The sequence below is a fragment of the Schistocerca americana genome, chromosome 4 (genome assembly GCF_021461395.2).
Source record: "Schistocerca americana isolate TAMUIC-IGC-003095 chromosome 4, iqSchAmer2.1, whole genome shotgun sequence".
In the NCBI taxonomy this organism is placed as follows: domain Eukaryota; kingdom Metazoa; phylum Arthropoda; class Insecta; order Orthoptera; family Acrididae; genus Schistocerca; species Schistocerca americana.
Window position 1 is genome coordinate 261,640,626 of NC_060122.1, and position 25,142 is coordinate 261,665,767.

Below are 25,142 nucleotides of genomic sequence, written 5' to 3' on the forward strand. Positions count from 1 at the left end.
TCGCAACTTCTTCTTCATGAAAAAGTTGTGACACTTCATTATATTTATAAGTTTTGGCTCTGTACATAGTTATATTACAATCATTCGAGGCACTTAAAATCACACAAATTTCAGTAAGGTAAAAATATTTCCTGAAGGTAACTTTGTTCCGTATTTACAAGTACAAGGTAATGGCATTTTCTTGTAGTTGTTACGACGGAACGAAAACACCCCCAGGAATTGTAAAGCAACTACGGACAATATAACCACATAAATGAAGATTTTAGAAACTTTTCGTAAACTGTGTGTAAGAAGACGAAAACATACAAGGGAGTTTCCATAAGTAAGGCAACGGTTGTATAAATACCACATGTGACTAGAAAGGAGAAACGATAAGAGCTATCAAACGCCGCCTCTACAAGTTGGCAGCTATGCCATTTCGGCCGTTGAAATAAAAATGCAACATCCATTCATTGCCGTCTACCGCATGACTATGGAATTAGTGCAATATCACGGCAGGTGACGTATTGGTAGCAGGAAGTGGATAAAGGAAGAGAACATGTTCAAGACGAACAAAGCTCAGGGCTGCCAAACAAGAACGTACACCTCAGAGGAATGTGTGCCTTGTAAAAGGATTAATTGGAGACTATAATTGCATCAATAAGATTCAACGCGAACCCAACATCTCTGTTGCTGGGGTAGCGGATAGTGTGCACAGCACGTTGGACTTCCGGAAGGCTTGTTACCTCTGGATACCACGGCAGCTCTGAGACTACAACTTGGCGTAGCGAATGGGGTTTCCTCTCATAGAGTATGAGGCGGGATCTGTTCCATTCTTATATCGAATCTCGACAGGGGACGGGGTTCCTGTGAAGGCATCACTGTCATGGAGACGCTCCCCTACCACTTCCTCCTCCCCCTGCCCCCTCACCATCACATAAGAAATTATAAGAAAAACCGAATCCGTGAAGAAAGTTACGGTCACAGACTTTTGGGACATACAGAGGCCGGAAATGCTTCCCAGTCATAGTGCCGTGCTGGAACTGTGGTCGGAGGTGATTCGGAGGAAACGACCAGGATTGTTTTCGGAAGGTATTATCGTGAAACAGAATAACGGGAGATCCCATAAGTCCTCGGTTACACGTGGCTTGGTCTGCCGTTTTCAGTGGACTGACTTGAAAGACTCTCCACACTAAAACATCGAACCCCGTGCTGTTTTCATCTCTTCGAACCATCAAATTCGGACCTGGCTGTTGGCCCTTCGTAACCAGAACTGATGTTCAGGAGGCTATTTGTAAACCGCTCTTGAACCTATAAACCAATTTCTTTTTTTGCGTCTTTCATCAGTTCGGTTAAACTGTGGGAAAAAAACACCTAGACAACTGTGTGGGGAAGCAATATGTTCACTCAGACTTGCGTCCGTCGTACGTCTGAAAGTGGATATGTGGGTGGCTATTGAATTGAACTGTGTAGCTAAATTAATCTGTGCCCTCCATCATCTGTTTATAGGGAAATTTTGCACACGTCAAAAGAAAGTTTAGCACCACCCCATTTTCCAGAACTCCTGAAGACAGACGTTGACTGGATATTGTATCACAGACACAGTCCCTTTGACTTTTCAGAGATGTCACTCAACCCGCCCAAAGATGTAAACAACCATGCATGACCCCCTCCGTCTTATTAGGCAGAGTGGGTCCGACAGCCGATCAGTTCCAGTCACTCCACCAGGAAGGAGGTACACGGCTCGTGTTGTCTTTAGTTCGACAATGCCTACACGGCCAATACCGCGGTTCGATCACGTCCGCATTGTTACTTTGTGCCAGGAAGGGCTCTCAAAAACGGAAGAATCCAGGCGTCTCGGCGTGAACGTAAGCGAAGTTGTTCGGACATGGAGGAGATACAGAGAGACAGGAACTGCTGACGACATGCCTCGCTCAGGCCGCCCAAGGGCTACGACTGCAGTGGATGACCGCTACCTACGGATTGTGGCTCGGAGCAACCCTGACAGCAACGCCACCATGTTGAGTAATGCTTTTCGTGCATCCACAGGACGTCGTGTTACGGTTCAAACTGTGCGCAATAGGCTGCATGACTTCCGACGTCCATGGCGAAGTCAATCTTTGCATCCACGACACCATGCAGCGCGGTACAAATGGCCCCAACAAAATTCCGAATGGACCGCTCAGGTTTGGCATCACGTTCTTTTTCCAATGACTGTAGCATATGCCTTCAACCAGACACTCGTTGGAGACGTGTTTGGAGGCAACCCGATCAGGCTGGAACCATTAAACACACTGTCCAGCATGTGCAGCAAGGCGGAGGTTCCCTGCTGTTTTGGGGTGGCATTATGTGGGGCTGACGTCCGCAGCTGGTGTCATGGAAGGCGCCATAACGGCTGTACGATACGTGAATGCCATCCTCCGACCGATAGTGCAACCGTATCGGCAGCATAATCTAGAGGCATTCGTCTTCATGGAAGAAAATTCGCGCCCCCATCATGCACATCGTGTGAATGACCTCCTTACGGATAACGACATCGCTCGACTAGTGTAGCCAGCATGTTCTCCAGACTTGAACCTACCGAACATGCCTGGGATGGATTGAAAATGACCTACCAGCCACTCTGAGGCATCTATGCCGAATCGCCGTTGTGGAGTGGGACAATCTGGACCAACAGTGCCATGATGAACTTGTGGGTAGTATGCCACGACGAATACAGGCACGAGGACGTGCTACTGGGTATTAGAGGTACCAGTGTGAACAGCAATCTGGACCACCACCTCTAAAGGTCTCGCTGTATGGTGGTACAATATGCAATGTGTGATTTTCATGAGGATCAAAAAGGGCGGAAATAATGTTTATATTGATCAGTATTCCTATTTTATCCACAGTTTTCGGAGCTCTCGGAACCGAGGTGATGCAAAACTTTTTTGGATGTGTGTATTTAAAGATTGTATTGAAGTTATAAATGTCACAATTTAAACACAACTTTATTTTACTTAGAGATGGTTTACGGGCCCTGATATTTCTCACTCCTGCTCTTCAGCAACATGTGTCAGTTTGAACTAGTTCACGTTAAGAATGTTTCAGTTATTTAATTAAATCACCCGAAATTGCTGAAGACTTCCTCCTGTCTACTTCGGCCGTCATCGGCTATTTTGCTACCTAAATAGCAAAATTCATCTGCTACTCTCCGTGTCTCATTTCCTAATCTAGATCACTCAGCGTCGCCCGATTTAAATCGAATACATTCCTTTACACTTGTTTCTTTTTTGTTGACTTTAGTATTTTAATCTCTTTTCAAGATATTGTCTGTTCCATTCAGCTGCTCTTCCCAGTCCTTTGCTGTCTCTGACTGAGCGGCCGCATGGTTTGAGGCGCCTTGTCACGGATTGCGCGGCCCCTCCCGCCGGAGTCTCAAGTCCTCCCTCGGGAATGTGCGTGTCTGTTGTTCTTAGCATAAGTTAGTTTAAGTTGTGTGCAAGTCTAGGGACCGATGACCTCAGCGGTTTGGTCCCTTAGGAAATCACACACATTTGAACTTTTTTGTGTCTGACAGAATTGCAGTGTCATTATTCTCATCGAAGTTTTTATCTCTTCTCACTTGAATTCAGTTCCCTATGAAAGTTTCTTCCTAGTTTCCTTCACAGCTTGCTTAGAAACCAGTCTCATTTCCTTCTCAGGTACGGCTTCCTTTTGTGGAAGTAACCTAAATCTACAAGTACTAAAAACCTACTACTGCCTTTCTTCTATTGATTTTCTAGAATAAGTAGTAGTGTCAGTACTGCCTCACTTGTTCCTACATTTCTTCGGAACTGAAACTGTTCTTCCCGGAGATCGGCTTCTATAATTTCTGCCGTTCATCTATAGCTAATTTTTATGAATATCCTGCAAGCATGACCTATCAACCTGATGTTTCGCTAGAATTCACACCTGTCGCCATCTGTCCTCTTTGTAATTGAGATTATTACATTCTTCTTTAAGTGGGATAGTATAGTCGCCTGTCTCACATATCTTGCAAATCAGATGGAATTATTTTGTCATTGTTGGCTCAACGCAATTCTCAGGAATGTCTACTATGTCTTTCGGAGTTCTGTCGAATTCTTCGCACAATATCATATTCCTCATTTCATCTTCAACTACTTCGTCTTCTCTTTCTACAAAATTGTCCACAACTTTGTTTCCCTTATATAGACCTCCTGTATATTTGTTCCACCTATTTGCCTTCCCTTCTTTGCAAGGTACTGGCTTGCGATATGACCTCTTAATGCTGATACAGATGCTTCTTTTTTCTGCCAAGGGTTCTTTAATTTTCCTGTAGGCAGCATCTACCTTTAGTTATTCATGCTTCTATAACTTTTCAATTGTCCTCCAGGCGTTCTCACTTAGCCAATTTGCGCTTTCTGTCAGTCTCATATTTAGGTCGTCTATATACCGTTTCGCTTGCTTTGTTCCTTCTTTCATCAGTAAAATTTAATGTCACCACTGTTATCCTGGGATTTGTAATGAGCCTTCTACATCTACATCTACATCCATACTCCGCAAGCCACCTGACGGTGTGTGGCGGAGGGTACCTTGAGTACCTCTATCGGTTCTCCCTTCTATTCCAGTCTCGTATTGTTCGTGGAAAGAAGGATTGTCGGTATGCCTCTGTGTGGGCTCTAATCTCTCTGATTTTATCCTCATGGTCTCTTCGCGAGATATACGTAGGAGGGAGCAATATACTGCTTGACTCTTCGGTGAAGGTATGTTCTCGAAACTTTGACAAAAGCCCGTGCCGAGCTACTGAGCGTCTCTCCTGCAGAGTCTTCCACTGGAGTTTATCTATCATCTCCGTAACGCTTTCGCGATTACTAAATGATCCTGTAACGAAGCGCGCTGCTCTCCGTTGGATCTTCTCTATATCTTCAATCAACCCTATCTGGTACGGATCCCACACTGCTGAGCAGTATTCAAGCAGTGGGCGAACAAGCGTACTGTAACCTACTTCCTTTGTTTTCGGATTGCATTTCCTTAGGATTCTTCCAATGAATCTCAGTCTGGCATCTGCTTTACCGACGATCAACATTATATGATCATTCCATTTTAAATCACTCCTAATGCGTACTCCCAGATAATTTATGCTATTAACTGCTTCTAGTTGCTGACCTGCTATTTTGTAGCTAAATGATAAAGGATCTATCTTTCTGTGTATTCGCAGCACATTACACTTGTCGACATTGAGATTCAATTGCCATTCCCTGCACCATGAGTCAATTCGCTGCAGATCCTCCTGCATTTCAGTACAATTTTCCATTGTTACAACCTCTCGATACACCACAGCATCATCCGCAAAAAGCCTCAGTGAACTTCCGATGTCATCCACAAGGTCATTTATGTATATTGTGAATAGCAACGGTCCTATGACACTCCCCTGCGGCACACCTGAAATCACTCTTACTTCGGAAGACTTCTCTCCATTGAGAATGACATGCTGCGTCCTGTTATCTAGGAACTCCTCAATCCAATCACACAATTGGTCTGATAGTCCATATGCTCTAACTTTGTTCATTAAACGACTGTGGGGAACTGTATCGAACGCCTTGCGGAAGTCAAGAAACACGGCATCTACCTGTGAACCCGTGTCTATGGCCCTCTGAGTCCCGTGGACGAATAGCGCGAGCTGGGTTTCACATGACCGTCTTTTTCGAAACCCATGCTGATTCCTACAGAGTAGATTTCTTGTCTCCAGAAAAGTCATTATACTCTAACACAATACGTGTTCCAAAATTCTACAGCTGATTGACGTTAGAGATATAGGTCTATAGTTCTGCACATCTGCTCGACGTCCCTTCTTGAAAACGGGGATGACCTGTGCCCTTTTCCAATCCTTTGGAACGCTACGCTCTTCTAGAGACCTACGGTACACCGCTGCAAGAAGAGGGGCAAGTTCCTTCGCGTACTCTGTGTAAAATTGAACTGGTATCCCATCAGGTCCAGAGGCCTTTCCTCTTTTGAGCGATTGTAATTGTTTCTCTATCCCTCTGTCGTCTATTTCGATATCTACCATTTTGTCATCTGTGCGACAATCTAGAGAAGGAACTACAGTGCAATCTTCCTCTGTGAAACAACTTTGGAAAAAGACATTTAGTATTTCGGCCTTTAGTCTGTCATCCTCTGTTCCAGTACCATGTTGGTCACAGAGTGTCTGGACATTTTGTTTTGACCCACCTACCGCTTTGACATAAGACCAAAATTTCTTAGGATTTTCTGCCAGGTCAGTACATAGAACTTTACTTTCAAATTCATTGAACGCCTCTCGCATAGCCCTCCTCACACTACATTTCGCTTCGCGTAATTTTTGTTTGTCTGCAAGGCTTTGGCTATGTTTATGTTTGCTGTGAAGTTCCCTTTGCTTCCGCTGCAGTTTTCTAACTCGGTTGTTGTACCACGGTGGCTCTTTTCCATCTCTTACAATCTTTCAAATAACTTCCGGGAATTCAGCCAGGTAACACTTTCAGCGACCGCCGATATTTCGGCGGGAGAACACCCCGCCATTTTCAAGGCAAACTGCAGCGGACAGGCGGCGTACATGCAAATTTAATACCTCGGTTCTCGGACTCAAGCAGGAAAGATAACACACACGCACTGAACACTAGTGCCACCAAAGATGGCCAAAGTCAGAGCTATCGATAGTGAGACTATGAATTCGCAGGTGAGGTAGCATTGAGTCTGTCCCTTTGTTTCTTGACAAGGGAGAGAACCGGATTCCAAACAGAGTTTAGACAGAAACCTCCATCCCTGTTAACAAGGTTGCTCGCTAATTTAATCTCAACTGCCAACTGTACATCAGGTGATTGATGATAATTCTGAGTCAACACCTAAGTCTACTGCCTTCTTGCCTTACGTAGGAAACACGTCCAATAAGATCGGTCGTATTTTACGGAAATACGATGTGAAATGTGTTTTCCGACCTCCATCTAAAATTAGAGCACTTTTGAGTTCCGTTAAGGATGATCTTGGACTGCGTAAGGCGGGTGTATATCGTGTCCCTTGTAGCTGCGGCATGGCATATATTGGTCAAACTATCAGGACCGTGGAGGACAGATGTACTGAGCATAAACGGCACACACGATTACAGCAGCCAAATAGATCTGCTATTGCCGAACATTGCTTGGATACTGGTCACCCCATGTTATATAATAACACCGAGATATTGGCATGCACGTCCAGCTATTGGGACAGTGTGATTCGGGAGGCAGTTGAGATTAAATTAGCGAGCAACCTTGTTAACAGGGATGGATGTTTCTGTCTAAACTCTGTTTGGAATCCGGCTCTCTCCCTTGTCAAGAAACAGAGGGACAGACTCAATGCTACCTCACCTGCGAAATCATAGTCTCACTATCGATAGCTCTGACTTTGGCCATCTTTGGTGGCACTAGTGTTCAGTGTGTGTGTATTATCTTTCCTGCTTGAGTCCAAGAACCGAGGTATTAAATTTGCATGTACGCCGCCTGTCCGTTGCAGTTTGCCTTGAAAATGGCGGGGTGTTCTCCCGCCGAAATATCGGCGGTCGCTGAAAGTGATACCTGGCTGAATTCCCGGAAGTTATTTGAAAGTTGTATACGCCAGGAGAAACTCAGGTCTTACGATCTTGCTTGGCACATACTCATCCAACACATTATGTACGACGGTTTTGAACTTTGTCCACTGATCCTCAACACTATCTGTACTTGAGACAAAACTTTTGTGTTGAGCCAACAGGTACTCTGAAATCTGCTTTTTGTCACTTTTTCTAAACAGAAAAATCTTCCTACCCTTTTTAATATTCCTATTTACGGCTGAAATAATCGATGCCGTAACCGCTTTATGATCGCTGATTCCCTGTTCTGCGTTAACTTTTTCAAATAGTTCGGGTCTGTTTGTCACCAGAATGTCTAATATGTTATCGCCACGAGTCGGTTCTCTGTTTAACTGCTCAAGGTAGATTTCAGATAAAGCACTTAAAAAAATTTCACTGGATTCTTTGTCCCTGCCACCCGTTATGAGCGTCTGAGTCTCCCAGTCTATATCCGGCAAATTAAAATCTCCACCCAGAACTATAACATGGTGGGGAAATCTACTCGAAATATTTTCCAAATTATCCTTCAGGTGCTCAGCCGCAACAGCTGCTGTGCCAGGGGGCCTATAGAGACAGCCAATTACCATGTCTGAGCCTGCTTTAACCGTGACCTTCACCCAAATCATTTCACATTTCGGATCTCCGTCAATTTCCTTCGATACTATTTTTCTTTCTATCTACGTGATCTTCAGCTGCCTTCCAAATTTCATCTCTCAAAGCAACCAATTCGTCTCATATTGTAATCCTTTTTCCTGTTTCAGTCTAGTGTTGCCTAGTGCTCCCTCTGAAACTGTCAACAACCTTTAGTTCCTTAAATTATTCCTGATACTCTCTCCTTGATTTACACATTCTTCAGTTATCTCCAATTCATAACCCATAAATTATGATTAGTCTACACCTACCCCTGAACGTGTAATAGATACTAAAATCTCCTTTCTAAATCTCTGTTTTATCATTACATAATCAATGTGGAACCTTCTAATATTCCAGGTCTCGTATACAAGCTTCTTTCTTGATTCTTAAACCAAATGTCAGAGGTGATTAAATTGGCCCCTGTGTAACATTATACCAAGCGGCTTCCTCTTTTATTTCTTTCTCTCAGTCCATGTTCTCGTAATGTTTTTCCCTCTCTTATTTTTTTTTTACTACCATATTCTGGTCATCTGTCGTAGTTAAATTTTCGTCTCCCTTAACTACCTGAATAATTTCTGTTACCTCATCATATCTTCTTCTAATCTATTCATCATCTTTGGAGATAGTTCGCATATATACCTGTACTAGTATGGTAGTGTTTCACTTTGTTCTATCTTGACTATGATATTGTGTTCACTACCCTTTTCACAGTACCTGAAGCGCATTATAATTTTGTCATTCATCGTCAGGCCTACGCCTGCATTTCACATGTTTGATTTTGTGCACTTCACTATTTCTAACGTCAGCCTATCCATTTTAATTTTTCTAATCTGCCTATCCTATTAAGGGATCTAACATTCCAAGTCCCAGCCTGCACAGCCCGAATTTTTTTTCCTGATGCCCATATCCCCCCCGAGTAACCCCGCCCTGAGATCCGATTAGCAGACTATTTTGCCTCTGGAATACTTTACCCAAGAGGACGTCAGCATCATGAAGCCCATGTAGAGTAGAGCTGCTTGCCCTCACGAAGAGAATAATTTCTGTAGTTTCCTCTCCCTCCCTCCCCCCTCCCCTCCACCCATCCACCTGCGCCTCCGATTTCAGTTGTTCACAGTAATAGCATATCAAGGCCATATTCGGTAATGCCACGAGGTCAGATCAGCCAGTTACCCAGACTGTTGCCTCTGCTACTACTGAAAAACCTGTGTGAGAAGGTTGCTGCCTCTATTCAGGAACCACGGTTTGGCCTGGCCCCTCCACAGAAGCCTTCGTTGTGGTTGCACGTTCGGTACGGCTATCTGTACTGCTGAGGCACGCTAGCTACCCCACCTTGAAAAACGTCACAATTCATTAGGCAAATGCACGTATCACTTAGCAACCTTCGAACAGGTAACTCACGATTCTTCGAAGTTAGCTTCACGAAGTTATATCCCATGAACGTTCACTTAATATTACAATTGAAATTTTGCTCTTATACCTTTGAAAATATTTATTGTTCGAGCTTCTGGGCCGCAGTCTGACCGTCAGCCTTCGCCACTATAGTTGAATTCTTTTATCTTGGCGGCTCGCGCATGCCCGCCTAGACGCGGGAGATTGCTGCGTTGCCAGTTGCACACGACGCACGCGCCAATAGAAGCAGCGCCATAGTGTAGCATAGTTCGCAAGCTTACGTTTAAGGGGGAGCGCGCAGTTCGTGAAGTAAAGCCACCACGGTCTCATTAACCCTTTCGCTGCTACAAAGACGTGCTCGCTGCATTCCGCGCTGTGAGCGATTTTGTCACTGCACTGCTCGCCTGTGCAGACACATTGTGTTCCGACTGCTTTGACACTCTTTTATCATTCGATTCCACAAAAACTATTTGGCTCAAAAATTAGATTTTTACCTATCTTATTGACTGATACCTTCCCCCCATAAATGACTTAATTTTGTTTCGATGTTCAACGCAGTTATTATGCAGCATTAAATATAGTAAACCATTGCACGAAATTTTGAAGAGTTTGCAGAGGTAAAAGTCCATAGAGTATACTTTCCGAATGGTCGATTTTAGTTGCCACAATGTTGGGAATGAAATGTGGACAAGATACCTATATATTTCATTTAATTTAAGTACCACATAAGTGTCGTATGTAATATTGAGAAATATTCCACCTTTCGCGACTGTAACAAATGTTTTACTTACACTGGGCACGTTTGGCTTTATTTTAAAGCACTTCAATCAATCAAAAGGAAGTAGACAAAATACATTAAACAAAACTGTGGACTTACAAAAACATTAGGACTTGAATATATCGTCTGTCAGTGAAGTGCTCAGAGCTATGTCAAATATAATTTTGTGTGTGGCACATACAAACAGCATTTATTTGCTAAAACACTGATGAGCCAACACAAACGTTGAATATTGTGCTACCGCAGCACAAAACTACGAAAGGTGACTTGGCAATGGAGGACACAAAATACATGATGCTTCAAAAGAGAGAAACGCGTCTGATCTAAATAAGTCGCTTATTACAGTTGCAGAAGAGGGATATGTTTCAATACCATTGGTAAAACTGCGACTGTGGAACAAAAACAAGAAATAGAACATGAATACCATTGTGTATGAGCCATACCTTTCACCGATGGAAGTGCTTTAAAATAAAGACAAACGCGCCGTGTGTAAATAAAACTTTTATTACAGTCGCGAAAGACGGAATATTTCTCAATATTACATACGACACCTATGTGGTACTTAAATTAAATGAGATATTGTTATACAGTAAATATTATGTGAAGTTTAGGTATCTTGTCCACATTTCATTCTCAACATTGTGGCAACTAAAATCGACCATACGGAAAGTATACGCTATGGACTTTTACCTCTGCAAACTCTTCAAAATTTCGTGCAATGGTTTACTACATTTAATGCTGCACATCAAAACAAAATTAAGTCATTTATGGGGGGAAGGTATCAGTCAAGAAGACGTGTAAAAATCAAATTTTTTGGCCAAATAGTTTTTGGAAATCGAATGATAAGTGTGTCAAAGCAGTGGGAACACCATGTGTCTGCACAGGCGAGAAGTGCAGTGATGACAAAATCGCGCACAGCGCGGAATGCGGGGAGCACGTGTCTGCAGCAGCGAAAAAGTTAATGAAGAGGCAAAGCACTAGAAATTTCGTTCAAACGAATAAAATTCGTGAAGTAAGCCACTCCAATTTTGTTTTCAAATAAAGAAAATATTAAGCACCGCACAAGGTTTGAACTCATAACATCTCACTTGGCAGCCCAACGCCTTAACCGTTCCGCTATCTCACCTCGTCAGAGAGTGTGACTCCAAGGACTTTAACACCTCATGCAACTACTTATAAACACTCTTGGTATGACTATGAATTACTCACGCTTCGTCGAAGTACGATAGGAAATAAACAATTACCACTGTTGTTTATTGCGAAGAAGCAGTTCGTGAGATTGAAACAAACACCTTTCCTTGCTATCGCCTGAATTAGGAGTCTTATTGCTTGTTTGGTTTAATTAATAGAATATGAAGCAATTGGTATAAAGAATGATTTTTCCAAACTTTCTATAAAAGAAAGTCTGCTATCAAGACATTGCTTTTGTTCTATTACTTTATTTATGACTGAACGTTTCTAAAACTGAAGACAGTCGTCCGTGCTCTGCACTGCAGTCGAGATGTGGCAACGTCGTTCTCTGTTCATTGGCTGACTGTGTTTTGTGACGTCAGATGCGCAGAACGAACCTAAACTCAGCCGCCAAGATATATGACGCGCACTTTAGCACCAACTAAACCCAACGTCTCGAAAGTGAGCGCATTTTGTAAGTAGGCTGTTTAGGTTTTTATACTGGTAACGCCACATAGCGCTCTGTATGAAAATCACTGGCTGTGCTGTGTGCAGTCTGTGGCCAGTTTGCGTTGTTGTCTGCCATTGTAGTGTTGGGCAGCGGCAGCTGGATGTTAACAGCGCATAGCGTTGCGCAGTTGGAGGTGAGCCGCCAGCAGTGATGGATGTGGGGAGAGAGATGGCGGAGTTTTGAAATTTGTAAGACTGTCATGAACTGCTATATATACACTCCTGGAAATTGAAATAAGAACACCGTGAATTCATTGTCCCAGGAAGGGGAAACTTTATTGACACATTCCTGGGGTCAGATACATCACATGATCACACTGACAGAACCACAGGCACATAGACACAGGCAACAGAGCATGCACAATGTCGGCACTAGTACAGTGTATACCCACCTTTCGCAGCAATGCAGGCTGCTATTCTCCCATGGAGACGATCGTAGAGATGCTGGATGTAGTCCTGTGGAACGGCTTGCCATGCCATTTCCACCTGGCGCCTCAGTTGGACCAGCGTTCGTGCTGGACGTGCAGACCGCGTGAGACGATGCTTCATCCAGTCCCAAACATGCTCAATGAGGGACAGATCCAGAGACCTTGCTGGTCAGGGTAGTTGACTTACACCTTCTAGAGCACGTTGGGTGGCACGGGATACATGCGGACGTGCATTGTCCTGTTGGAACAGCAAGTTCCCTTGCCGGTCTAGGAATGGTAGAACGATGGGTTCGATGACGGTTTGGATGTACCGTGCACTACTCAGTGTCCCCTCGACGATCACCAGTGGTGTACGGCCAGTGTAGGAGATCGCTCCCCACGCCATGATGCCGGGTGTTGGCCCTGTGTGCCTCGGTCGTATGCAGTCCTGATTGTGGCGCTCACCTGCACGGCGCCAAACACGCATACGACCATCATTGGCACCAAGGCAGAAGCGACTCTCATCGCTGAAGACGACACGTCTCCATTCGTCCCTCCATTCACGCCTGTCGTGACACCACTGGAGGCGGGCTGCACGATGTTGGGGCGTGAGCGGAAGACGGCCTAACGGTGTGCGGGACCGTAGCCCAGCTTCATGGAGACGGTTGCGAATGGTCCTCGCCGATACCCCAGGAGCAACAGTGTCCCTAATTTGCTGGGAAGTGGCGGTGCGGTCCCCTACGGCACTGCGTAGGATCCTACGGTCTTGGCGTGCATCCGTGCGTCGCTGCGGTCCGGTCCCAGGTCGACGGGCACGTGCACCTTCCGCCGACCACTGGCGACAACATCGATGTACTGTGGAGACCTCACGCCCCACGTGTTGAGCAATTCGGCGGTACGTCCACCCGGCCTCCCGCATGCCCACTATACGCCCTCGCTCAAAGTCCGTCAACTGCACATACGGTTCACGTCCACGCTGTCGCGGCATGCTACCAGTGTTAAAGACTGCGATGGAGCTCCGTATGCCACGGCAAACTGGCTGACACTGACGGGGGCGGTGCACAAATGCTGCGCAGCTAGCGCCATTCGACGGACAACTCCGCGATTCCTGGTGTGTCCGCTGTGCCGTGCGTGTGATCATTGCTTGTACAGCCCTCTCGCAGTGTCCGGAGCAAGTATGGTGGGTCTGACACACCGGTGTCAATGTGTTCTTTTTTCCATTTCCAGGAGTGTAATATGACTATTAAGGTAAATACAGTGTTTGTTCTCTATTAAAATCTTACATTTGCTAACTATGCCTATCAGTAGTTAGTGGCTTCCTTAGTTTGAATATTTTATTTAGCTGACAGTAGTGGCGCTCGCTGTATTGCAGTAGTTCGAGTAACGAAGATTTTTGTGAGGTAAGTGATTTGTGAAACGTATAGGTTAATATTAGAGAGGGCCATTGTTTTGTAGAGATTATTGAAAGTCAGATTGCGTTGCGCTAAAAAATATTGTGTGTCAGTTAAAGCACAGTCTTGTAAAATTCTTCAAAAAGGGGACGTTTCATATGTCGACCCGTAGCCCAGGATACCTCACTGGAATCTTCTGATTTTTTCCTTGTAGTTTGTGTAATTAGCGTAGATTTTGTTTATTGCTAGTGCATAATTGTAGAGAGAATCTCCTTTGTAGTTGCAGTCTTTCATTGTTGTACAGTAAAACAGTTGTGACATGCATGTATATTTGCACCAAGTATTTAAGTAGACATTGTTTCCATTGCTATGTTCATGTGTTATCTTAATTTGCTCTTCGAATTGTGCTTTTCTGTGTTATCGTGTGAAATATTGTGACAATAATGGCGTGTGAAAAACGTAACACTAGGCTCCAAAGTAATCTGAGAAATAATAGTGACGACGAGCGTAGCTTATCAGCGCCGCCGAGTAATGAATTTACTAATGTTCAAAGTAGTAATTTGGTAACTGTGCATAGGGAAATGGAGCGGGCGTCAAATAATGGTGTAGACAGTGAAACAGGAAGTGAACAGGGAAGCATTATCGATCGATCGGTCGGCAACAGCTCGCCTCAGGAATCGGGAATGACAGAACACAATATTGCAAATACTGTAGACTCAGGTTTTGGGTTCTCACCGTTTTCTCAAATGAGTCAAGACACATTTTCCGCTTGTCAAAATGTGAATGTTGCCGGTGCCAATTCACTGCCGAAAAGCACTGAGGAACATGTTTCAGACACCAATGCATTGTTATTACAATTAATACAACAAATGGGACAAACACAGCAAAAGCTTCATAAGTTAGACACGATGGAACAAAATCAGAGACAAACACAGCAACAGCTTCAAAAGTTAGACTCATTGGAACAAACTCTTGAACAAACACGTGAAGATTTAACTACTGAGTTACATAACATTGAATCGAAATGTCAAAAAGTCTGTAATGATGTAAAAACACAAATTTGTGAGCATTTTCAACCTATTTTTTCGCGGCATGAAAATACAATACAGAATCACGAAACAGCCATAAAAGAACTGCAAACTATTGTTCATAAAAATCATGAGACCTTGCAAGCTAAATTTGACTCAGTTGCATCTACCGATTCAGTTACGCAACTTGCAAAAACTCAGGAAAACTTAAAGGACACAGTAGATACTCTGAAACTTGGTTCAGAAAAACACACTGAGCAAATAAGTACACTATCGGAGAAAGTAGCCGAACTTTCGGATCAGTTCACTAATTTATCTACGAAGGTAGATGATAATCTGAATGGCACAAAACTGGTAGTCTTTAATGACACAGAAGAGTGCGAACAAATTAGGAAATTCAATCAAAATCAAATCAATATACAGTCCAAAAGAGAAATCTGGGAAGTACAAGATCAGTTGGCACAGGTAATACAAAAATTACGAATTTCAGAGGACACTCGCGTTCCAACACTGGAAGAGGGACTTAGAAATACTGAAAAGCCGCAAAATAATAACACAGGGCATTTCGGAAGTTATGAAAGAAATTGGCAATGTGCACAGAATTTTGAGATGGAACGGCCGACACGACCTAACAATGACCGATATGCGACTCGCCGACATGATGATTTTGACTATAAGCTGTTCATTACTACACGTAAATTCAAAAGATTTAAGAATTCTGGCAACAACATTCATCCACAACCATGGCTCCATCAATTCTCTCATTGTTTTCCTCCCAACTGGTTGTTAGAACACAGATTAGAATTTATGTGTGGCTACTTAGAGAATGAACCAGCTGTAAGAATGCGATCGGTCATTCACGATTGTCACAGTGAAGGAGAATTTTACCATGCCTTCCTCTCAGCATATTGGTCTCAAGCTACACAAGACTGAGTAAAACATAGCATGATGATGATGAAACACTTTGAACAATCTGAATTTTCCAGTCTAGTCAAATATTTTGAAGACATGTTGCATAAGAATCAGTATCTGTCAAACCCATACAGCCCCTCAGAACTCATCCGCATTTGCTTAATCAAACTGCCTGAACATTTACGACATATCATTTTAGCAGGACGTTGCAAAGACGACATTGAAGCTTTTTAGGGACTGTTACAAGAACTGGAAATTGACACTGACGATCGCGGAACGCGAAAACAGGAGCACAACAATTACAGGTCATATCTGTCACAATTCCGCGATGAAAGAAATAATAACTGGACACGACAAGGCTATTCTCACAACACATATCGTGACCAAAACAGACACCACCCGTATGACAACCACTGGCAGAGTAATAGTTACAGAGAAAGATCGCATTTCCAAAGTAATGAATGTGACAGAAACAATTATAGAAACAGACAGTATGGTAACTAGAACTATTATTATCAAGGGAGACAGAATATTTTCACACGCAACAGTTCAGCGCGCAGTTACGATTCAGGGAGAAATTCTCCACCACATGACCGACAAACAAGAAACTATGTAAACTACCGACATAACGACAGACCTGAATTCCATCAGAACTGGCGAGCTTCAAACACGGCAGGGCCCTCTCGACAAGGTGAATTTTTAGAAGTTCGGTCTCCTAATCCCAATAACGAAGCGCGCCAACAAAGAAACAGACAATGGCCTGCGCCGCAGGGAGCCACGTGCGCTGGCTGGCTCAGAGAAAAATAACATAGACGCTAACCTTGAGAAGAAAATTCCAGTATTCTTTACCGACGTATACCATATGACAATTGCATTCAAGTTCAAACTCTGAGTACTATGAAGAGTAAGGAATTTCACCACACTTCACATATAAAACCGCTTATTGAAAGATAATCTGCTTTTTAACTTAGTCTTTGCCATAGAACTTTTCACTTTACATTGCTAGTAGGCTTTGTCAGACTTAAGAAACTGTTAACATGCAACAATGTTTGAAGTTAAATATCCAGTCAAGAACCGAGAGAACTTATTTAAACAGAAATTACGAATGCATTGTTATAGTGAACAGACGACACAGTGTTGTTATTTGTAAATTCTTGCTTGTTAGTTGCACGATTACGTAACGACTATAAGGCCTACATACTTAGAACATTTACCAGTACTGCTAATGAGATTTTAATGCAACATTTTGGTTTACTTGAAAATACATTCTGAATTTAAAGTACTTTCTGTGAAATACCAGATGACACAGTGGTTAGTTTATGTGACAGCTACACGATTTTATCACGACGCTACTAATGAGTGACAATTTACAATAATGCTTTTGCGGTGTATCAGTTTTATATCTGCACAGTTTTTCTGAATTCTTCTGTAAAGTAAAACATGTTTTAGTAGTAACTTTTATGGTATATCTACAAGGAGACAGCCTTTTCCGTAGGAACAACAATACGTTACAGCACAGTACTTTCTTCATCACAGCAATAAGCGTAATAACTAAGATATCTATACGCAAAGCATTTCACTTTTGTGTATCATGAGGTAAGCACATTGACTTCTGCAGAACTTAGCTTTTGGAGGACGATAACTACGACACTTTCACAGAGATTATCTTACAACAAGACGCACAGTTTAGCGCTACAGTACATGTATTTGAGTGATTAATTTTGTACTTAAATCATTTATTTTTAGAGATATTCGAAGTACAATGATACAAAGATTTTCCGTGATACATTTCTTTCCATTGCTGTAATCTGTAACAGCTGAGGGTATAATTACATTAATCCTCAGGGGGGTACACGCTTACTTTGTGTACCATGTGTTCGGCAAGCACAAGGAGCCCTAGCTAATATGGTATTTGCTTATACAACATTACACATCGGTACCATATTTCTCTAACACATAAATTACACAGCTATCTGATTATTTGACAGAGAAACATTCTTTTTACCACGTCAGTGACAGATGTTTACGCAATTACACAGTTGGATAACTTCACACTTATGAAACTGTGTTTTGTCTGTACTTTGTAAACTGTTCATATTTTTTCGGAACCATTGTGATACTATGAGAGCTTTGAATGATGTATTTGGTATGGGATCATGATTTTTAAAGTGCGTTTGAGGCAGATGACACTTTTGACATGAGCAGTGAATTTTTTTAGGTTTTGAAATTATTGGAGGAAGCTACGACGATTTTGGAGTTGACCGAGGTGTTATTATGTTATTATTACGATGACTATGTGTATTATGCTGTTGCGGTATGTTTGTGATCAGTAAGCTGATGCTATATGAGTTATTTGATTATGCTACATATCCGTAATGATGAAATATTGAAGAAGTGTCGACGAATAAGGTAAGGAATAATGAGTAGTGGTTAGGGACTCTGGTTTGTGAAAAAGGTTGTTGGAAACCAAGAATCGTACTTTGAGAGGTATGAAATGTGTGTATATGCGTGAATGTATCACAATGCTGGCGAAAATTTTTTGGACGCTGTTATATTTATAGGATTTCGTTTCTACAGATGTGTAACCCAAATTCTTGACCTGTGAAATATTTTTATATGAGACTGTCACTGTGGCGGAAACTGCCGTCGTAAATATTTCAGCAAGAAAGGTAAGTGACCTTGGCGTAATGCGTTTTGGGTGCCCAGCTGAGAGGTAGACGTCTGACAAAAGAAAGCCATAAGGTGCAAAAAAAAAAAAAAAAAAAAAAAAAGGCCATTATCCTCGCTATTGACATTCCTTTGTAGAAAGCATCGCAAATACGACACGCTCAAACTTGAAAACATTTGATTACACTGTGGAGATCTTAATTTATTATATTTACTGAAATGTCTAATAAATGACGAGAAATGTTTTATGTCTATACACCTGATTATGACTACTGTCTGTCTAGTTGAGAGATTTTCTTTACTACCTTATGAAATGCCATATGGCTAATGAATGATGTTTCATGCCTTCCTTTGTACATATTTCCTCATTTTCTTTAATATCTAGTTTCTAGCTGCACTGCAGCATTGGTTATTATAAAATTTAATAGATGTACTGATGTCACTATTTTGTGTCTACAGACCCAGTAAAGAATACGTTTCTCACATACTTTCTTAGAAAAGAGAGCACAAATAGACATTTCTCTTCACAGGAATTGTATTAATAATTTTTTTAATGACTTGGTAACTTTCTTGCAGAGTAAGTTTCGTGATGCATCACTCTAGTGTTAAAATGTGACATAGGTATTAGACATGGCCATTTTTAGACTAATATTTTTTCTGCTTGAGCTACGTCATGTTTAGATATAAGTTATTGCATTTGCTGCCACTGTTTGCCAGGCATAGTGCTACTAAACTTCACTTTACATTACTCTGTTACGCCAGTTTTACTACGAATTTATTTTTCTTGTTTGCTGTGCATTGCCTTATATTAGTTGTAATATTGCATTTGCTTTGCTAATTTATGCTGCTTGCTTTGCCATGTGTATTTTTTGGTCGTTGCTGTTTGCATTAATTGTTTTGTGCTGCTGCATTGCCTTGTCCCTTAGTTTAGCATCTGAGCTCAGTAGATTTAAGTTAACTTAAGATGGGGTAGGCCACGTAAGAGAACAAGTTGTGATGAATGGAAAAAAATGCATTGAGAAGCTATAATAAAATGTTTTGGCCAAAAAAGTATTTTGAAAGAGGATATGAACCAAAAAAATAGCGTTTAGGGACAACAGGTTTCGGTAGGATTTTCTTGGAAATAAATGATGAGGTAAGATAATGGAAAATAAATGATGAGGTAAGAAATATGTGAACATATAAATACAGAAAACATGCTTGGATAGAATTTTTTTGGTGGAAACAAATGTTGAAATAAGAGGAACGGTACATGGAATGAAGTTTTGGGGTGGACTGCAGTACCAATCACACTGAAAACAGACCCTGTCCTGTATTTTTGTGTTATTACACTATGTGAATTTGTGTTTTTCCTGTCTTTATGTGTTTAGCTGATATGAGTTATGTTGTAGAATTTTTCTGATAATATGTTATTTTCTTTGTAAAGATGTTTAGACATTATTTATTCTGTTTTGTTTTATTGCTCATGTGTGAAGTTGATGTTTCAAAAGTTATTCTGATCTTTTATGTATGTACTTATGTCATAATTCTTGTAACATTGATGTACACGTTTATTTCAATTCTTTTGTAAAGCCTGTTTTACTACAAATGTTATCTGTATTGTCATGTTCTTTAATGATGTATTTTGTACCATTGTTATTGTATTCTTATGTTATAAAATTATAATTGATACCAGTTCATCATATTATTAACTTGTAAGTTACATTTCACTGCACACGTTTCTGTTGGTCATAGTATATGGACAATATGTGAGAAATAGGGACTGTTAGTGTTTGCACGTGTATTAATAATTCAGCAAGGGACTGGATGACAGCATTGCTGGTTCGAAGGACAATTCCAGAAACTTTGTGAGTGCACAAGTGGTGGTTTATGGACTTGCAATATTGTCCGCAAGACTCTTCGATGGTGATTGTGCACCTGCACATTTGCAACAGATGGCTGCTGGCCGTCTCTACAAGGACCACAGTGGGTCTGCGTCTTTGCTGACTCACCAGTACCATTATTTCTACAAGGACTGCAGTGGGTCTGCGCCTCTGGTGGCCCACCAATACCGTAATCTCTACCAGGACTACAGTGCGTCTGCTCTGTGATGACCTACCAATACTCTTCAAAACTTCGATTGACTCTGCTGTGGGTTTGCTCTGTTGTGGCCCATTACCTGTCTGCATGTCAAGAGTCAGCACTGTCTTTCCATTGGAAGGACAACACTTCTTCTTCAAGACTGCATGGAAATCCACTACTTCCGTGTGCATTTTCTTTTACTGCTCAGACTTTGAGAAAAACACTGCAATTTTACTGTGGTGAACGATCAGGACTGTCTTTATGGACTGTGAGAAAATTTTTTAGCTTTTGACCAATATTGTACCAATAAGTGTGTGCATTTGATTTCTTTGTTATTGTAATTATGAAAATTTTTTTCAAATCTGTATTAGCCACTGCCCAAACCAATTTGTAAAATTTTTTGTGGGGAGCATGGGGGCTATGTAAGTAGGCTGTTTAGGTTTTTATACTGGTAACGCCACATAGCGCTCTGTATGAAAATCACTGGCTGTGCTGTGTGCAGTCTGTGGCCAGTTTGCATTGTTGTCTGCCATTGTAGTGTTGGGCAGCGGCAGCTGGATGTTAACAGCACATAGCGTTGCGCAGTTGGAGGTGAGCCGCCAGCAGTGATGGATGTGAGGAGAGAGATGGCGGAGTTTTGAATTTTGTAAGACTGTCATGAACTGCTATATATAATATGACTATTAAGGTAAATACAGTGTTTGTTCTCTATTAAAATCTTTCATTTGCTAACTATGCCTATCAGTAGTTAATGGCTTCCTTAGTTTGAATCTTTTATTTAGCTGGCAGTAGTGGCGCTCGCTGTATTGCAGTAGTTCGAGTAACGAAGATTTTTGAGAGGTAAGTGATTTGTGAAACGTATAGGTTAATATTAGAGAGGGCCATTGTTTTGTAGGGATTATTGAAAGTCAGATTGCGTTGCGCTAAAAAATATTGTGTGTCAGTTAAAGCACAGTCTTGTATAATTCTTCAAAAAGGGGACATTTCATAATTTTATTTGGGATTCCCTGACGTTTAAGTGAGGCTATAACTTTCAGAAATTTCTGACACATCAGCGATGTCGCAGCCACCGGAAATACTGGTCTAGTATTGATTGTAATAAACCAACTATATTCACCATATATATGTCATTTCATTTCACAGCAAAGTGTTAGCTAAAAACGTGGTTTTGAAATCAAGCATTAAAAATATTTGCTGAGAGATGGTGTTAGAGAAACAAATGGGTTAAAATCATGGCATTAATTGTATTTCAATGTCTGTTGAATGCGAGCTGACTATCTGGCACTGAGATTTGCATCTCTGGGGACTCAGTGCCTGGAAGGAGGATATGTGAGCACAGCTGTGGAATAACAGTGACCTGTACACTACGCAGTCTACAGATACTTTTTTCGAGCTAATAGAAATCTTGAAACTAACTCCATAAAATAAAAAAAATTAAAATATCCAGTCATGACCGTGTATTCATTTCTGACTGACGCAAATCTTGTTACTGTGCCAAGCTAGACTGATTGAACTTGACTGCTAGATTTCCATAGAAGATACATACTGTGACAACGCGCAGTAAAAAAAAAATGTGTTTTATCAATTTGTACTGAAGCTGTATTATTCAAGAAATTCATCGTTTTCCTTTGATGTTTTGAGAACATACGAGTTTTCGTGCGGACTTTTAATTCCATGTGAGTGGAGAGCAAATCTTCTTTTTACTTAATGGATATTACGTGAAGTAGGGAGAGATATTTATTCCTTGCTTGCAGCAAATTACTCTTGGAATTATTATGCGCGGGTAACACTCGCTTCACACTACTTCCTGCAAACATGGCGTCATTTGGACGTCACGCGCAATATCGACGACTGCAGGAACTGCTATCGACTATCGTTAGCGTTCGATACGGGCCGTTACAAGATTTCATCCCCGCGTCTCGGAGACTGATAAGAATACGACATTCTCGAAGTGATTTATTATAATTATTGTTATAACTAAGCGTCACATAATCATTTATATCGACCGTTAATGCCTCCATTTAAGAGCGCTCTCTGAGGAGTGGGTTGTTACAAATTAAGCACGAAACACGCTTGCATTATAAATGTAGTATGCTGTTTCAGGATAACGAACACTGAAAGTTTATCATAAGCACGTCACCTTAAAAATTAAAGCCTTGAAGAAATATTATGAAAACCAAGGCAGGAGCCAAATGTGATGTGATAAAGCCCTATTGTAATGGATTACGTTGTATTTTTTGGAATCGAAAGATGTAGATTCGTATCTCGGCACATGTAAATTTTATTGTTTTCATGTTAGTGTTTTTTAATACATTCTGGGACTTCCTTATAAATGTAATACAAGTATGTTCAGCAGCGTTCGATGTTATTTACGCTTCCATTTGGTTAAAGAACGAAGGATAAAATAAATATTTAGTTATTTCCGAGTGTGTGGTTAGGCCGGAATCTAAGAGGACATCTTAAAATGCACCGAGTGACTCGAGGAGCAATAGCATTAATATTCTTCCTTATCACAAAGTTGATAGAAGATCATGTGATCGTCGATATAGCGCGTGACATCAAAATGTCACATTTAGAGGAAATGTTGTGAAATGAGTGTTCCCCCGTTATTACGCGTCCGGAGCGGCGGAACTTGCAATGTGGTAGGAATCTGGTTGGCAAAAGCAGTGTGATATTAAAGTTATGGTACCAGTAGGACTTTCTGTGCATTTTTCTGTAAGGCACCTGAGTCAAGGTAGAATAACTGGCATTATAATGGGACTGTTGCTCGAGACCCGAAGGCTGATCTTCCAGCAGATCTACCACACAATCTTCAGTAAGAGCATTGAGGAGGTACCCTTACACAGTACGTGAGTATCCCTGTGAATCTCTTTTCTTTCTAGAACAAATAATACATAGAATAAATAATATTTTCTCTAAGGTACTTGTTAGCTCACCTTTTGAACCATTCTCGCTAACCCATTCTTAGGGAGTAATAAAAAGGACAAATGCAATTTTGTGGGACTCGCACTGTTAGCTTTCCGTACAAACTTAATTACGTATACAGATGGTTCGGCCACAGGTTTTGATGAGTGAGTTGGCGAGTAACAAAATATGTGACATAAATGGCTGAATCTTTTTAATTCCATTGACTTAGAAACTCAAATTTTTTACACTGTCAAGCGAATTAATTGCATGTATTCACTCTGAGAGACGCTGAGCTCAAATTCAGTATCAGTGAACGCAGAGATCAGAATAATCAGAATATATAATACAGTGATATGCCCAGCAGTGACGTGTGGTTCAGAAACTTCGAGCATGACTAAACTAGAAAAGGAAAAGCTGTTAATATTTTAAAGAAGAGTAATGAGGAAGGTATGGAGACCCCTCTTCGATAAAGGAGAATGGAGAAGAACGAGGAAAGTCACCTCTTGATGAAACAAACAACAATGCTACGGAAGTAGAAGACCGAAAGAATCCAGTGGTTGGACCACGCCAGATAAAAGACAGTTGATGAAGGCACTGGAGGGAAGAGCAAACACCAGGTGCTCCATACGACGACAAAGGGAGCGCTGTCATGGCGACCTGAAGAAGGACCTAGCATTCCTAGGAACTGAAGACATCTGGAGAAACCGAAGACAAAACAAAAAGATGTGGAGGCAGTTTGTGGAAGCAGCACGTGGCTTGCAGGGCCTGCGATCCTGGACATGTAGTGTGCCTCTACCCGTTCGTGAGAAAAAAAGGGTTCTTAGCAGATGGACAGACTGACAGACGGCCACCAAACGAATAAAATATTTTCGTGTGGTATAATTGCAAATTAAGAATTTTCGCCTTTTTTCCTTTACTTTTACTGTGAAACCTTGCTTCTAGGCAAATTTCATGATTCTACGTTGACGTAAAGTACCCTGTAACCTTCTATCAATGAGTTTATATCAAAATAAGTGATATGTATGACTATGACTTTTGATTGCATTACTTAGAAAATTACATTTTTTTACACCGGCAAGGGACCAGAGACCTTAGTATCTGACATAAACATTATACCTCTGTCAGATTCTAAGAAAAGGGGGTCTTAAGAGACCGGAGGAGAACAAAATGATGCTGTAAATTTGTAATGTTTCCATTTTAAGAAATGCACTTTAACCAACAGTTGTTTATTTCTCCCATTAGTCACCTACCAAGATAGACATTCCTTCGAAGAAATATGGAATACTTTTAACTGATCTGTTGTACTCTACAGTACATCCTGGATGATGGTTAATAAACGATACTGGTAGAAGACTAATGGGAGAAATAAACAACTGATAGTTATAACGCGTTTTATAAAATGATGCTATAAGGTAAATGCCGTGCGACATTCTTGACTGGGATATCCCGTGTAGTGGGTGAAGCCGTCTCTCAGTTCGGTGGTGTCCTCGGCGCACATTGGCGCCTGTCGTTGCGGACTTGTCAGACCTGTGTCGAATGTTATTCGTAGGGAGTAAGAGTGCGTAATGGATGCGTGTGCAGTGCTGTCTTACGTTTGTGTTGTACAATGATGGTGAATAGAAGGAAGAGAGCGAAACCAGGTACCGGCACATAACAGACACCTCTCGAATAGCACTCTGGGGGCCACCAAACCTAACGTTCCGATCTGAC